This window comes from Panthera pardus, unplaced genomic scaffold (assembly GCF_024362965.1).
Source record: "Panthera pardus isolate Hobbes unplaced genomic scaffold, ASM2436296v1 HiC_scaffold_6, whole genome shotgun sequence".
Classification (NCBI taxonomy): Eukaryota; Metazoa; Chordata; class Mammalia; order Carnivora; family Felidae; genus Panthera; species Panthera pardus.
This window is the reverse complement of record NW_026526991.1, coordinates 69,274,142-69,291,831: the sequence shown is the minus strand read 5'-3', so window position 1 is coordinate 69,291,831 and position 17,690 is coordinate 69,274,142.

Below are 17,690 nucleotides of genomic sequence, written 5' to 3'. Positions count from 1 at the left end.
TAGGAAAGAATGTGGTTGGCATAATTTCATGACTGTGCTTTTATGAGTATAGATGTGTAATTTGCACTCCACTTGCTGCAAACTTAGGCTTTTATTGCAAAAATAAATGCCACAAGAACATTATTTAAATGACCAGAAAAAGTGGAATGCTAACATTTAAAAAGTATGTAATATGATTCTTCTTAAAACTGTAAGGTACATAGAATTATAAGTTATAATTATTAGGTTATTTTACTTATGTTAATTAATTTATAATAATATCTTTATTCTAGGTTATAATTATTAACTTATAATTATTAATTTATTTTATTTATATTAATTTACATTATAAACTTGTATATTCAAATTTGGACACAATTGAGGGGTAGGTGTATACAGACATATAAGGCTTTTTCAACTCTTACATTCAAAGGGTCTCACAGTCCTTGATCTAGAAACATCTTTGTGAGCATTATAGGAAATTAGAAAATGTTCTTTCTATAGTCACAACCATGAGAAGAAAATTGTGGGTTGCCATTAAGACCCAGCTCCTCCCATCCATTTTTTAAACTACTCAACCCTTCTCATTTTAAATAGCTCAAAATTACAAAAGACCAGATTCCTCATTCAGTTTCACCCACACAATTCCCACTGCCTTTTTGCAAATTGTATTAAACACATCTGAAGCTACATTTATCCCAAGTGAATATGGTATTTATTTATTTGACTTCAAATTAATATTCATTTTGTGTTAAAGAAATTTGTTAGCATTTTTGTGAAAACCTCAAAGGTCCTGGAAAATCTATTTTAGTATGTGTTTTTAATTCTTGACTTTCAACCACCTACTAAGCATTTACTGTGTAGCAGTCCCTGTTTTAGGTACCAGGTGTGCCAAAATGAACAGGATACAGTCTTCTCAATTCTAAAACTAAGAATTAATAAGGGAATAATTCTTCAGGTCTAATCTATCAACATATTTATTTGCAGATGCTCCAGGTAGAATTCACAAGATAAACATGAAAGTGTAAAATAGCAGTTGTTGGTAAAATTATGTAACTGATAATTTCCCTAACTTGCTTCATCCACTTTTTGGGTACTCAGGTGTCAGTATCAGTGTTTCAGTGTGCGTAACGTCACTTGCTTCTATCAAATGACGTTATTTAGACTATCCCATTGTGAGTGTGTAATTCTTTTTTTTTTTTTTATGTTTATTTTTGAGAGAGAGAGACAGACAGAGCACGAGCAGGGGAGGGCCAGAGAGAAAGGGAGACAAGGAATCTGAAGCAGCCTCCAGGCTCTGAGATGTCAGCACATGGGGCATCTGATATGGGACTTGAAACCACAGACTGCGAGGTCATGACCTGAACCAAAGTCAGACGCTTAACCGACTGAGCCACCCAGGTGCCCCATGAGTGTGTAATTCTGTAAAAATAAACATGACGTGTTTTACCATCCTTAAAAGGACAGAGAGCATAGATGGGTTCCAAGTTCTTCCACCCCATCAGTTATTTCCTAGCAGCCTTTCTGTCCACAGCACACAGCTTTAAAAAGGTACACCATGTTGGTGATGTGAGTTGTGGCCCTGGATCTTTTCCTCCAGACTCACCACATGCCCATACTTTCTCTATACACTCAATCATTTTATGTCTATTTAAAACCCTTCAATATTGCCTTAAAACCATCAGTATAAAATCCAAGCTTCTTGGAATGGCATTGGAGGATCATATCATGATCTGTCCCTTCCTTAGGTCCAGTGATATCAATTACTTGCAGTCGCCAGAATATACCCTGCTCTGCTTTTTCTCCTGACTTTTGCATATTTTGGCCCCTAGAATCCTCATCTTCCCTCTGTTCCCTTATTCTGGCTAACCTTTGTGTGTCCTTCAATGCTCAGCTTAGCTGTCTTCTTCCCCAGAACCTTTCTTGATGAGCAAAGAGGTCAAGTGACTATCATACAGTAGGTTATGTGCCTATCAAAAATTGTCCCATAGAGGGGTGCTTGGGTGACTCAATTGGTTAAGCATCCTACTTTTGATTTTGGCCCAGGTCATGTTCTCATACATCAGGCTCTGCAATGGGAGTGGAGCCTGCTTAAGCTTCTCTTTCTTCCTTTACCCCTCCCCCACTTGCTTGAGCATACACACTCTCTCTCTCTCTCTCAAAAAAGTTGTCCCATAGAACTTTGGGCTCATCCCATTCTTAGTGCCTGTCATTTTTTGTGTGTGATCATTTGTTTAAATATCCACTTCCCCAATTATAAAAACAGAGAGTCAGTCTTATTCACCTTTGAATCTTCAATCCATGACATACATTAGATGCTCAATAAAAATATACTGGAAAAACTAGGGAGTAAATTTGCTCTCCCTAAAATGAAACATATAGGTTTGTCTGCTCATGTTGGCATGAGGTTCTAATCTACCAAACTGAGAATTCATGGAGGGTGGATAACTCATCGAAGATTCTCTTGCTATAAATTATGCAAATGAGAAACTATATGAGAATAGCTGTTCAAAACATTTTCATTTGGCTAAGCATTAAGAATCAACTTGCGTCTGATTTTTAATTTACTGATGAACAGGGCAATACATCATACCAGAAAGGGATGGAGAGCTGAATACAGATTGAGGAGGCATAAGCCATGTCTATTTGTCTCAAAGGACTCCTCATTGAAGGTTGATTAACAAGCAACAATCAGTCTAATCACCTTCACACTTTGTCAAATGTCCAGCTGTCCTCCCCAGATGACACCTTTGTCATCTCCCAACTATAATGCATGATGACTACATATGAGTATCCAGAATTAGATTCATTACTCACAGAATAAAAGACAGATCAATGCAGGCTGACTGAAGACCACTCATGAAAGTAAGCCTGATCATAACATATTCCCATGGCTGCCCCAAGACCAGATTTTCTTCATCACCCAGATAGGTGCACTTAGACCAAGTAATCCTCCCCAACACCCGCAGTCTCAGAGTCCATTCTTCTTAGCACTTCCATTTTTTTTAGTGTGCTGCTATTGCTTTCAATTAGTATAATTTCCTGAACTTTAAAAAGAAACCAAGTTCAGCAAATGTCAAAAGTTATCTGGCACTGATTAAAACAAAGAGGATTACTAGCCAGTTCACAAAAACCACTTCTGCTGCTGGTAATATGTTTTTTCTTCACTTGTGAGAGCCCATTCCTCTAGCTAGCTAGAGTTTCAGCACTTTAGGTGCTGAAAATGAAACTGGGGGAAATAATGCTGAACATAAAAAAAATTTTTTTGAAGTGTTCAAAATAGCAATGCATAAAATTTCATATCAAGGGTAATGTTTGCCACTAACATAAGCAGTACAGATATCTTGATAACATCTTTTTCATTCTTATGTTTAAGCAAAATGTCTATATAAAATAATTTTATCTTATTAGGTTACACAGTGTCACTGGTAAAAGCAATATATTGGAGTTTACTACAGGGTAGTCTCGCTCTGCCAGCATTCGATTAACGTTTTTTCCAACTGTTATTTCCCTTAGCTACAGGATGATAAATGGCTTACATAAAAGTTAGCCTAAAGCATTGTGAGATTATGTTACTTGAGATCACCAAAGAGTAATTAAATAATGGTTAATCATGGTCTGAGATTTGAGTGTGTTTTATGGTATTTTGTAGCTGCACAGAAGTAAAAGGTACTGAGCTCTGAGTCTCAGTCCAGCCTGTGCAACTCTATGTTTGTGATTTAGGGACAGGTCTCCTCATCATCCCTGCCTTTTTAACTTCCTTTGTTCACTGGGTGAGGCAGTGAAAATACAAAGACAATTTAGCCAAGGTCCTATGAGAAGTTTCTGATTCTCAGTTTTCTTCTGTGTAAAATGGGGCTTCTTGAAGAAGATTCAAAGAAATAAAAGATGTTGAAGGACTTCGTAAGTGGCTAGGAGTCATGCATATGTTAAATGCCATCGAATAACTAAAAATAATGATGAGAATGTTTAATGAATAGAGGACCTCATTAAAATATTTGTTTCACTTTCTAAAAATTTTGTCATTTGGAAATAAATTCAAACTTACAGAAAAGTTGCACAAATAAGAATAGCACACATGTTCATTGACTGACAAATGGATAAAGAAGAGGTGATATGTATATATATATATATATATATACACATATATATCTGTGTGTGTATATATATATACATATATATGTATATGTATATATACATATATATGTATATGTGTATATATATACACAGTGTATATATATGTATACATATATACACTGTATATATATGTGTGTGTGTGTGTGTATGTATATATATATATATATATATATATATATATATATACAGTGCAATATTACTCAGCCGTAATAAAGAATGACATTTGCAGTGATGTGGATAGAGCTAGAGTGTATTATGCTAAGCAAAATAAGTCAGAAAGATAAATACCATATGATTTCACTCATACGTGGAATTTAAGAAGCAAAACAGATGAACTAGGGGAAGGGAAGGAAAAATAAGATAAAAACAGAAAGGGAGGCAAACCAGAAGAGACTCTTAAATGTAGAAGACAAACTGGGGGTTGATGGAAGGGAGGTGAATGGGAGGATGGGCTAAATGGGTGACGGATAGGGGCGCCTGGGTGGCTCAGTCGGTTAAGCGTCCGACTTCGGCTCAGGTCATGATCTCACGGTCCGTGAGTTCGAGCCCCGCGTCGGGCTCTGGGCTGATGGCTCAGAGCCTGGAGCCTGCTTCTGATTCTGTGTCTCCCTCTCTCTCTGCCCCTCCCCTGTTCATGCTCTGTCTCTCTCTGTCTCAAAAATAAATAAACGTTAAAAAAAAAATTTTTTTAAAAATAAAAATAAAAAAAAATAAATGGGTGACGGATACTAAGGAGGGCACTTGTGATGAGCAGTGGGTGTTGTATGTAATTGATGAATCGCTAAATTCTACTCCGGAAACTAATACTACTCTATATGTGAATTTACTCGAATTTCAATAAAACTTGGAAGAAAAAAGAAGAATAACACAAAGAATACCGATATACCTTTCATCCAGATTGTCTGCTTATAACATTTTACCCCAGCTGTTCACTCTCTCTTTCACTTTCCCTCTCTCTCAATATATTTTTTTCCTGAAACATTTAGAGATAAGTTACTAAATATAAATACTAAATACTCCTGAATAATTTAATATTTCTCAATATTATTTGAGGGGCTCCTAGGTGGCTCAATCAGTTAAGTGTCCAACTCTGGCTTAGGTCATGATCTCACAGTTCATGGGTTCAAGCCCTGCATTGGGCCCTGTGCTGACAGCTCAGAGTGTGGAGCCTGCTTTGCATTCTGTGTCTCCCTCTCTCTCTGCTCCTCCCCTGCTTGCACTCTGTCTCTCTCTATCTTCTCAAAAATAAATAAATTTTTAAAAAATTAAAAAAAAGAATAGGGGTATTTGACCAAAAGAGGGGGGGGATAGGGGTATTTGCTTTCATAACCATAGCAAAGTCTTCAGCTTCAGTAAATTTAACGTTGACGTGATACTTTTATACGATCTGCCATCCATATTCAAATTCTATCTATTGACCAGTAATGTTTTATAGCATTGTTTTGTCTCCTCTAGTAGGGGATTCAGCATAGATCAGGTATTACATATGCTTGTCATGTGTCTTTAGTCTCCTTTAATCCTGAACATTTCCACAACCTTTCTTTTCTCTTCTCTGATGGTGACAATTTTAAAATACAGTCTCCCTCTTAAAAAAAAAAAAAAAAAAGAACATTTCTCATTCTTCAGTTGCTTTACTTTTTAAGTGGTTATTTTATATTCATCAATTGAAGATTCTGTTCCTACCACTGAGAACCCAGAAGCCATCCCTGCAGGTAAAAAGATTGTATACACATGGTGTCTGACTTGCCACGAGTGATAATAGAGTGTTAATTCTATGTCACTCCTCTCCTGCCCTATTTCTTCCCCTCATTTTTCTTTTTTTTTTTTTTTAATGTTTTAATGTTTATTTGTTTTTGAGAGAAAGAGATAGAAACAGAGCACAAGTGGTGAAGGTCAGAGAGAGGGAGACACAGAATCCAAAGCAGGCTCCAGGCTCTGAGCTGTCAGCACAGAGCCTGATGCAGGGCTCAAACTCATGAGCCATGAGATCATGACTTGAACCTAAGTCAGAGGCTCAGCCGACTGAGCCATGCAGGTGCCACCCCCGTCATTTTTCTATTGATCCTTAAACTGTAACATCCCTTCCTGTTATCTGAACTGAAAGGATCATGGACAAGATTATGTCTGTTCCCATCATTCCCACCAGGGGGAGAGGGGAACCAGAAGAGCTGATGGTTGTGACAGTCCCATAACAAGGCACAATCAGGTTTTGCTTCTGGTTCTGAATCATCCTTGATTCTTCTCCTGTACTCCCTACCTTTCTAAGCTCCTTCTAGGTTCCTCCTACGAAATGGACGGATTTCCATCATAGTTGCCCTTCCGAGTTTTCAACATGCTACCTTGAATCTTATTTCACTTGAGCCTTCAATCCAATGTATTCAGCAGAATAGGTTATCACCATTTTGCTTATAAGGAAACAGAGGCTCAGACACATTAAGTGATGTTCCCCACAATCCGATACTTAGAAGGTGATAGCTCGAGGCCAAAATTCAAGGCTTCCCACTGTATTTTGATGCCTCCTTATGGTAATTTTACACTTACCGATCCTGCAATCCCCTGGCTTGGTGACCCAAGCAAGGCAAGCACACTGAGGTTAATCTGCCTTTTCTTTTATGGAAGATGGCAGAGGTGTTTTTAGGTGGCATATTTAGGGCATATGGTGTTACCACTCTTTCTTAAAGAGACTTAAAATTTGGCAGAAATTAGAAATACACTTGTTGTAATACACATTTAGCAAGTTTGAAAGAAACATATAGTCCTGAGAAATTTTCCAAAAGCATTCATCAAAATTGGTCTGAGACTTTTCTTTTAACTTTTTTTTTTTTTTTTTTTTGGAAAGAAACAGAGCGCTCATACATGCACGCGTGTCCAAGCAGAGAGAGAGGGAGACTGAGGATCTGAAGCAGGCTCCACGCTGTCAGCTCAGAGCCCAACGCAGGGCTCAAACTCCTGAATGGCAATATCATGAGGTTGGTGACCTGAGCCAAAGTCGGACGCTTAACCGACTGAGCCACCCAGGTGCCCCAGTGAATCTGAGATCTTAAGAATAATAGCATTTACTGACTTAAACTGGGGTCCATGGATCCTCCACAAAGGAGTTCATGTTTAGAATTCTGAATTTCTCTAATTGAAAATTGGCATGCCCTTAAATTATGAATGAAGCAGACCTTATGCATTAGCATACCTTCGCATTAGCAGACCTATGACTATCACCAGTAGAAATCACAGCTGTTTCCATAGCACAGTGAAATTATTTCAGATATGTCAAAATACAATTTGCTTTACTGCTTTAAACTTATGGCAGTTACTAGGCTACCCCCTAAATTTTGTGTTAAGTGCTTTAATATATAGTTATATCTGTCATTGTCATATATTTACTATATAAAAATAAAGGACACCCTGGGTGGCTCAGTCGGTTGAGTGTCTGACTCTTGATTTTGGCTCAGGTTATGATCTCATGGTCATGAGATCGAGCCCAGTGTCGGGTTTTGAGCTGAATGTAGAGCCGGCTTAAGATTCTCTCTGTCTCCATCTCTCTCTCTCTCTCTCTCTCTCTCTCTCTCTCTCTCTCTTTCCCTCTGCCCCTCTCCCCTGCTCTCTCTCTAAAATAAAAAAAATAATAAACAATTTTAAAAAATTATAACAAAAAAAGATAATAGATTTAAATGAAAAGCTCATATTGCAAAAAAACTAATTTGCAAATACACACAATCACAAAAAATATCACATAAGACAGAGGGAAGGAATCTATTAATAGTATAAACAGGCTCATTAATGAAAATTTAGCAATACACAAAAGTTGAAAATGGAGAGACACTAACCACCTAACAAATGTGGAAACTAAGAGAGATTGAATCATGTCTTGTATGTAGCTCTACTGGTTATTAGTAACAAACTTGGAATTAGACTTTGTATCTCCTGGCTGGTAGTCTAATGCACTTGCCCACATCTTACGAGTTTTTTACATGTAAATTCAAACATTCTCTAATTTTTTTTCATATAGAACCACAAGTATGCACTGATCTAAATTACACAGAGCCAAGACAGACTTTTAGAAAAATCAAATATTAAATTGAGCAAATACTTTTTTTTAAGTTTATTTATTTAATTTTTTTTTTTAATCTTTATTTTTGAGAGAGAGAGAGAGAGCATGAGCAGGGGAGGGGCAGAGAAAGAAAGAGAGATGGAGAATCCAAAGCAGACTCCAGGCTATGAGCTGTCAGCACAGAGTCCGACACGGGGCTGGAACTCATGGACAGTCAGACCATGACCTGAGCCAAAGTTGGAGGCCTATCTGACTGAGCTGCCTAGGTGGCCCCAGTTTATTTATTTATTTTGAGAGAGAAAGAGCACGAGCCAGGTAGGGGCAGAGAGAGAGAGAGAGAGAGAGAGAGAGAGAGAGAGAGAGAATCCCAAGTAGGTTCCACACTGTCAGTGCAGAGCCTGACATGGGGTTCAAACTCATGAACTGTGAGACCATGACCTGAACTGAAATCAAGAGTAGGATGCTCAACCGACTGAGCCACCCAAGTGCCCCAAGCAAATACTTTTTTAAAGAAAGAAAATTTATCTCATGTGGCCTCTGCCAAGGAAAATGCCTATGAGATACCTTTAGTCTCAGGTCAGTAGGAGAGAGTAAGATGTCCCAGAGTTGTCTTGTTTCTTCAAGGAGTTCCTTGAATTAGGCATTCAGCTGAGGCTTGGGCTATGTGTGATAATGGCATCCATTTCCAGTTAATGTCTGTATATGCTGCAAGGTAAGAGTTGAGGTTCATTTTGTGTGTGTGTATGGATGTCCCATTGTTCCAGCACCATTTGGTTGGTGAAATGACTAATAAGATATGAGGTTAACTCTGGAGAAACAACACATCAAGACTAAACATAGGTGGCACATATATCATAATGCATAGGCCCCTTCCTCTTTAAGTAGAATGCCCTAGGAAATAGAATTAATATTTTAAAAGTTCACCCAGAGAAAATGAGAAATTTGGTTTCTCTCAAATCTAGGAAGATGAAAAGTAAGCACCCATATTGTTCTACTTCATAAATGCTTTCATTAGGAATTTTCTTAAATCGTAAGTAGGAGTTAAAGAGAATAATATTGCAAGAAGCATAAGTGAAGCAATTGTTAGAATACATGAAAATCCTAGCCATAAGAATGCAAAGCATAAAATCTGCAATTCCATAAATGAACTGGCCACAAATGCCCCCGTTCCAAAATACTTTGCCAGCTTATGAGTTAAATTGTTCAAAAACTGTCCACTTGGTGGCACCATGGTGCTGCTGCAAGAAATAAGCCTTGATTTGGGTAAAGGTTCAGTTAGGGACTGACTTCTTAATGTAGGGTTTCATGATTCTTAAACACTTGGTCATACCACAATACGTGCCAACAACAGACAATTGCCCTAGTCATTTGCACAAGAGAAGAAAAAGAAAAAAAGCATTGTAGGTTGTTAAAGCAAAGACAGAATGAGCAGGATTTAAGAGGACTTGTAGGGCAGGTTGAACTAGTGGATGGATGAAAGCCAACACAACCTGTCTTTTATCTACATTCCTAGACAGAAATGCCTCTGCTGGTTTTTTTCTCTTCCTCTTTTGACTTGATTCTGAGCAGAAAAAAAATGACACTTAACAAATCAGCCTAAATGAAAGCCCCATCATAAATATTTATTGAGCCCCTGCTGCGCCATCATTATTTGGCACCATAAGTTACAAGGTAGAAGCCTAAACATACTTCTTACCCTTGATGTCCTTGAGGCCTACTGGAGAAGACAAGATACATGCATGAAACAGTAATTGCTGAATTGTGTGCTGAAGAGAGAGCCAACTGGAAGCCATAATTGTGAAAGCCTTCATGGAGCAGGTGGGACTCTAGCTGGTCTTAAAGAATGGCTTCATTGTGGCAAACAGCCTGTTGCTACACAGATGGGTAGAAGTCCAGTGCAGGAGGGAGCAGGGTTCCTGTGGGCAGTCTTACTAGTGGCTGGCTGGGGAAGAAGAAGGTCAGAGCCTCCTGCTCTGCAGCAGTCAGTCAGAGAAGCAGCCATCCCAGCTGGATTTCCCTGCCTCTCCATCCAGTTGATCTATTACTGAATGGATCCATTGATGCTTTGATCCGTTTTTGAGATTAGGTAGACTTTTTTCTTCCAGATGTTGGGATAAACACTACTAATTTACTTAATATATATTTTATATATTTGAGCTAGAAATCCAAACACCAAATTATGTGGGATGTCTATGAAATAATTTTGTAAGTAATGTTTACCTAGAGAATAAAGTCCATACTCTTTAGAAGAGTGCTGATGACGTTTAACAGCTTGACCTCAGTCTATGCTGAGATGTGTAGTGGTGAAACGATATGAAGCTGGGGGTATACTTTCACATATTTCAGCAAAGAAAAGCTATACATATTGCAGTGTTGTGTAATTTGGGTCATTGTTGATTCTGGAAGATGCATAGCTAGGGATTTATTGTACTATTCTATTTTGTGTATGTTTGAGAAGTTTTATATAATACCTTTTTCTTAAAAATTAGTTGATACTTTGAAAAGAATTCTCAGAATGGGCAAAACTGAGCGTGAAGTTAAAGGAAGTAGAGCCAGGTGAGGGTGTAGATAATGAGAAAATGGAGAAGTTTGCACTAAGACCAATTTATTCTACTCAAAGCGTGATGTAAATAATGTCTCTCTTCCCAGGGAGATTTCCCAGTTTAAAAAGAATGTTTAGGAAATGGAATGCTGCTTCTTGCTTCAACCCACTTATCCAGATGTGACAAGCAGGTGTTAAAGAGACAGTCAAATGCGGACTATCAGGGACTGTGCATTGGGAAGATAATAGCACCTGTTAAGCAAGGAATGTGTATACACTTAACTATTAAAGTATTTTTTTTTTCAACTTTTTTTTTTTTTTTTTTTTTGGGACAGAGAGAGACAGAGCATGAACGGGGGAGGGGCAGAGAGAGAGGGAGACACAGAATCGGAAACAGGCTCTAGGCTCCGAGCCATCAGCCCAGAGCCTGACGCGGGGCTCGAACTCACGGACGGCGAGATCGTGACCTGGCTGAAGTCGGCTGCTTAACCGACCGCGCCACCCAGGCGCCCCTACTATTAAAGTATTTTTATACGGATTCTCTCAAACATGTATAAAAGCCATTGCATGTCTGTTCTCTAGAATTCCTCTTGCATTCTCTCACCTGCAGGCTAGCAAATCAAGACACACTGCAAAAGAAAAAGATTTTTAAATGAGCCATTGTGTTAGAGCACACAGAGCACAGGACTGAAAGGTAAGAAAACTGAGCTTAGAAGTCTGATTCTCCCACTTTTGAATTAAGGCACTGAGGACAAGTCACTTGTCCTCAAGTCACATAACCCGAATTTCAAAAATTCAGGTTATGCCTCTACACAATAGAGGTGCTAAGAACTTTACAAGTCGGCTGTAAGGAATAGACAGTATAATGAAGTGATTTTTTGAAGAGTCTACTTGTAGCCATAATTTGCAAATACTCTCTCCTCCAACTTCCTGTGTATGCACCCCACATGGCCTCAAGTCCACAGTAGACACGGATAAATACAGGAGATTACAAATTATAGGTTCAGTAGAGACCCAACCGGGTTTGAGATGGAAACCATCTGGGAATGATAGGAAAGGCAGAAAAACCTGGTTAGCCACCCCCAGGTGGAAGACAAGATATAAGAGCAAACCAAAAGGCTGGAGAGGGAAGAAGAAAAGTGTGGGAAGCAGCCTTCAAGAGGTGAGTGGTACAAGGAAAATCACTTCTCACTCCCAGTGTTTCTTTCCCTGTGGAGGGAGTTTTTCTAAAGTGAGTTTTTCTAAAGTGACGCTCCTGGCCTTTTCTTGCCTTCACACTTAACTCCCCCACCACAGAGGTGCAGGAATGTATTGGGTTGGTGAATTTGGAATCAGACACAGGACGAACAGAAGCTAGTCCTTTCCCTATCGTTTCCTTTCTGGCATCTGCCTGCCTGCCAAGAGCGTGAAGTCTCATCTGCTTCATTACTGATAGTGTTGCTGTATGTTCAGTGTGGTACATGGCAAAACAGACTTTCTCACACTGAAATCTGGCATTAGATGGAATTACCCACATATTCCATAGATTCTAGAAAATTGCTGACCTACCCCATATGGGGCAAATCCCCATTGACAGCTAAGGTTACCGGATGGCTCCCCAATCTGCCTTGAGATATATTTATATAATGGTGATGTTATAAATGGTGTTGGTTTGTTGTAATTTTCAGCTTATAGACAAAGCACAGGTGACGTATCTAGTTAATAGAATAGAATGTAAGTGTTTTAAATCTTGATGGTGTAAAAGTAACGCTATTGTTAACCAATAGTAGGTTGTAGAGGACACAGATGGTGTTATGTATTGAATGTTTGCATCACCCCCCACCCCCCGCTGTTCATATATTGAAATTCTAACTCCCAATGTGATGTTATTATGAAGAGGTAGGCCTTTGGGAAGTAATTAGGTCATGAGGGTGAATGGATTAGTGCCCTTATAAAAGGGACCCTACAACCTCCTCTCTCTGTTCCCTGCCTTGTAAAGACACAATGGGAAGATGATGGTCTGAAAACCAGCAGTGGGTTCTCACCAGACACCAGATATGCTGACACTTTGATCTTGGACTTTGCAACATCCAGAACTGGGAGAAATAAATTTCTGTTGATTACGCCACCGCAGACTGTGGTACTTTGTGATAGCAGTGTGAACTAACAGAAACAGAGTGATCTTTTAAAAACATCAATCAGTTGCATTCCTCTGCTTAAAACTTCCATGGCTTCCCACTTCACCTGGAATAAAATCCAGGCTTTTTGCTGTGGTCTCCTAGACCCTAGTGGATCTGCCTCTGCTGCTCTCCTGTCTCATCTAGTGCATACTTACCCTGACTCAACAGTACTCTATGGAGTCCTGGCTCTACAACAGCTCCTAGAAGTGAAAATGTTTCCACTGCTATTCTACCTGCCTACAACTTCCACCCTAGACCTTCACATGATTACCTTCGGTTCCTCTAAGGCTCAACTTAAATATCACGTGGTTAGAGAGCTTTTACCTAATCACCTAAGTAATTTCTGAGTGCAGGATCCTGCTTTGTTACCCAACATCCCTAGTAAGTATTACTTGAGATGGTTATATACCTATTTGATTGGGCTTTTTTCCCAGTTTTATTGAGATATAAATGACATTACATTGTGTAAGTTTAAGTTTAAGGCATACAGTGTGTTTATTTGATACACTTACATGTTGTGAAATGATTACCAAGGTAAGATTAATTAAAATGTCCATTACCTGATAATAATTATCATTTCTTTTTTGTGGTAAGAACATTTCAGATCTATTTCAGATCTATTCTCCTAGCAACTTTCAAGTGTATAATACAACGTTGTTAACTAAAATCATCATTCTGGGGGCGCCTGGGTGGCTCAGTTGGTTAAGTATCCAACTTCGGTTCAGGTCACGATCTCGCGGTTCATGAGTTCAAGCCCCTCATCGGGTTCTATGCTGACCGCTCAGAGCCTGGAGCCTGCTTTGGATTCTGTCTCCCTTTGTCTCTGCCCCTTCCCCACTCACACTCTGTCTCTGTCTCTCATAAAAAAATTTTTTTAATCAAAAAATCAAATCAAATCAAATCACCATTCAGTGCACTAGTTCCCAGAACGCATTCATCTTGTAACTGGAAGTCTGTACCCTTTGACCAAGATCACCCCCTTTCCCCCTGAACCCCCTAATCCTGTATCCATCATTACTCTCTGTTTCTATGAATTTGGCTTTTTTAGATTCCACATATAAGTGATAGTATACATCATTTCTCTTTCTCTGTATGACTTCTCTCACTTAGCATAATGCCCTCAAGGTCTGTCCATGTTGCTGCAAATGGCAGGACTTCCTTCTTCCTCGTGGCTGAATAATATTCCATTGTGTGTGCATGTGTACACACATATACGTATGTGTATGTATAATTATCTATCTTGTTTTCTATGTCCAGTACTTAGCACAGTGCCTACCTTACTTAATAAATAAGCATTTGTTGAGTGACAAGAGGAGTGAAAGATTATTGAGTCACATTTTGTCTAAATCACAAAAGGAAATTGACAGAGTTCAAACCGACTCTTGAAGTTCTCTAAAGGGACAAGGGAACAGCACATTCAAGGTAGCGGGAGTGCTGGAGTTCTTGGTACCTATAGCCTACACAGTGCCTGTCCCTCCCAATTAAGGCGGTATTAGCACTTCCATTAATATTTACTTTTATTTTATCCCTTTCTATTTTTTGTGTAGTATACATTTACATAATCTAGTACTGCAGTAGTACATGTAGATAAATTTTATATAAATAAATGTGAGTATAAAAAAGATGTAAGTCCCAAAGTATTTTGATTACTGAGTTTATATGGTCAACAAAAGCATGGAGACCTCTACCAGAGAGGATAAAAAAGACACCCGTGGGAGCTAAGGCTGGAAAAGCAGGCAAGTATGGTGATGAGGATCTTATATGTTGTGCTAAGGAGGTTAGGCTGTGTTATTTAGGCCATGAGAAACTAGTAAAAATTGGGATTTTCGCTCTTTCCTGAGAGAATGCCTACTCTTAATTATCTAAGTGATGTTTTAAATTCTCTTTTAAAAAATTAAAAGAAAGTTTTTAAAGATATTACAAAAATATCTGTCCTTGCCATCCAAATGTGACAAACACTAACATTTTGCCATATTTGTAAGTCCTTTTTCTTTAAAAAAAAAAAATGTTTTTTTAGTATTTATTTATATTTGAGAGAGAGAGAGAGAAGACAGAGAGAGGGAGGGGTAGGGGAGGGGCAGAGAGAGAGGGAGACACAGAATCCAAAGCAGGGTCCAGGCTCTGAGCTGTCAGCACAGAGCCCAACACAGGGCTCAAACTCACAGACCTCAAGATCATGACCTGAGCCGAAGTTGGATGCTCAATTGACTGAGCCTTTTTTCAAATTATGGAAAAGAAATTGTGACAGATAAATGTGAAGCCTGTAAGTCCTTTTTTCAAATTATGGAAAAGAAATTGTGACAGATAAATGTGAAGCCTATATCCTCCTCTCTCCAATTTAACTTCCTATCTCCCTCAACAATGTACACACAAACAACATATTGCTTTTTTCCCACTCATCTTTTCAAATCTATCTTTGCTGATAATTCAACTGAACTGCTTCATAGTGTCCCACTGAAGGAATAAACCCCATTATTTCCACATTCCTCCACTAACAAACATTTGGATTATTTCAAATTTTTTGCTGTTGCTAATAGGTTTTTGGTAAACACTCTGTCAGATTTAAGAAGACTCCTTATATTTATAATGTGACAGGACTTTTTTAAATAATAAGTGAATCTTAAACGTTAATATTTTTATTATGATTCTCTGCTAAAATGTTTACATAATTTTACTTTTTCAGTTAATGTATTAAATTACTTGGGTAGATTTTCCAGTATTAAATTATGCTTGATTTGTGAGATAAAGCCAACATTGGTCATAATTATAGTTTTAAAATATTGCTACCTGGATTTAATTTGCTAATAATTTGTTTCATAAGTTTGCATTTGTGTCCATAAATGAGATTTTTTTGTTAATAAGCTTACTGCTTAGTTTTAGCATACAGGTTTATGCAAGGCATATACAAATTAAATATCTTTCCCTTTTTTTCCCCTTGTCTGAAAAGTTTATCTGCTTCTTGAAATTTCATGCAACTCATCTTTTGTGACCTAAAATATGTTCTTTGGAAGAATAGATTTGAGAAAACTGATACAATTTATCTAGCGATAATTCATTTATGTGGGTTTTCTATTTCTTCTGAGTTTGCTTTAATGTTTCTATTTTTCTAGAAAATTGTCCATTTTGTTTGCATTTTTCAGTGGTTAGTGCCTACGAATTTACCTATGTATATATTTATAGTATTTGTGGTTATGTGTCTATGTTCCTATTGCAATTCATCAGTGCCTGTGTTTTATTTATTTATTGGCAAGTTTATTTTTTTGTTTATTTATTTTTGAGAGAGAGACAAAGCATGAACGGGGGAGGGGCGGAGAGAGAAGGAGACACAGAGTATGAAGCAGGCTCCAGGTTCCAAGCTGTCAGCACAGAGCCTGACGTGGGGCTCAAACCCACCAACTGTGAGATCATGACCTGAGCCGAAGCCGGATGCTTAACCGACTGAGCTACCCAGGCACCCCTTTTGGTAAGTTTTCTTACAGATATATATTTTGTATTGGCCTTTTCACAAAATAGGTTTTGAGTTTGTTAATTATTACTATCAGTCATTTTTCTTTCCTTGTTTTCTCTATTTCTGCTCTCACTGTGATTAACTTCTTATATATTTTTGTAAGTTTACTGTTTCATATTTACAGTGTCTTGAATTAAATCATGAAATCATTCATTAAAAGTATTTTTTATTGTTTATAAGTAAATACGATAAAGTAGAAATTTCCTCCTAAATATTATAGCTGCATAATATACATTTTGAAATGTAGTAGGGTTTTTTTTTGTTCAGTCTTAAATATTTCATCATATCCTGTGTGGTTTCCTCTTTAACCCATGAATTATTTGGCACTTCTGGGTTTGTTTTTTTTTTTTAACTATTTTTGTTATCACTTTCTAACTTAATTACATTAAAGAACATGGTTTATGTGATAGCACTTCTTTGGAATCTGTTGGAACATTCTGTTATGTAATACATGTTAAGTTTTTATAAATGTTCTACCTGTGCTTGAAAAGAATGTGTATGCTTTATATGTTGGGCAAAAGGTTTTGTGTGTATGCATGTTTATGTACAATAAACTCTTAATTTTGTAGACCAATATAGTTTATCCTCACTAATTTTTATTTTGTCTGTTTTATCTCTCTGTTCTTGATAAAGATTTTTTAAATTATTCAACTATGATTGTAGGTTTTTCCATTTCTCTTTGTGGTTTGCTTGGTTATGCTTTTTGTAGTTTGAGGCTAAGTTGTCAAGTTTATACATGCTCATGGTTATTCTGTTTTCTTTGTGGACTGTTCTTTCATCATTGTGTAAGTCTCCTTCAATCCTATTAATGCATTTGACTTAAGTTCTCTTTTGTTTGACTTTAGCATTGCCACAGCAGGTTTTGTTTTGATTATTATCCTAGTGTATTTTACTTTGTGGTTTTATTTTATGGGTGTGTCTATAAGCAGTAAATAGCTAGATTTTATGAAGCCTTTTATTCGTATTTTAATAGCTAAGTTTAATCCATTTATACTTATTTTGATTATTGAAACATTTAGAATTATTTATGCCATACTATATGTTTTATGTTTTTCATGCTTTTTCTTTGCTTTTTCCCACTGTTTCTTTTCTTTAGTTGATTTGCTAAAGTTATTTTTATAAAAATTTAAAGATTTCATATTTCTTTCCTCATATTAAAATTACAATTCTTTACACACTGAGATTTTTCTTTCTGATTTATAGGCATCACTTAATTAATTTACAAATGTGTTCACCAATAAGATACCATACTTCCTCTCTAGAAAACTATTTTTGTGTCTGAATAATGTCTATTTTAAATTCAATTTTGAACAATAGTTA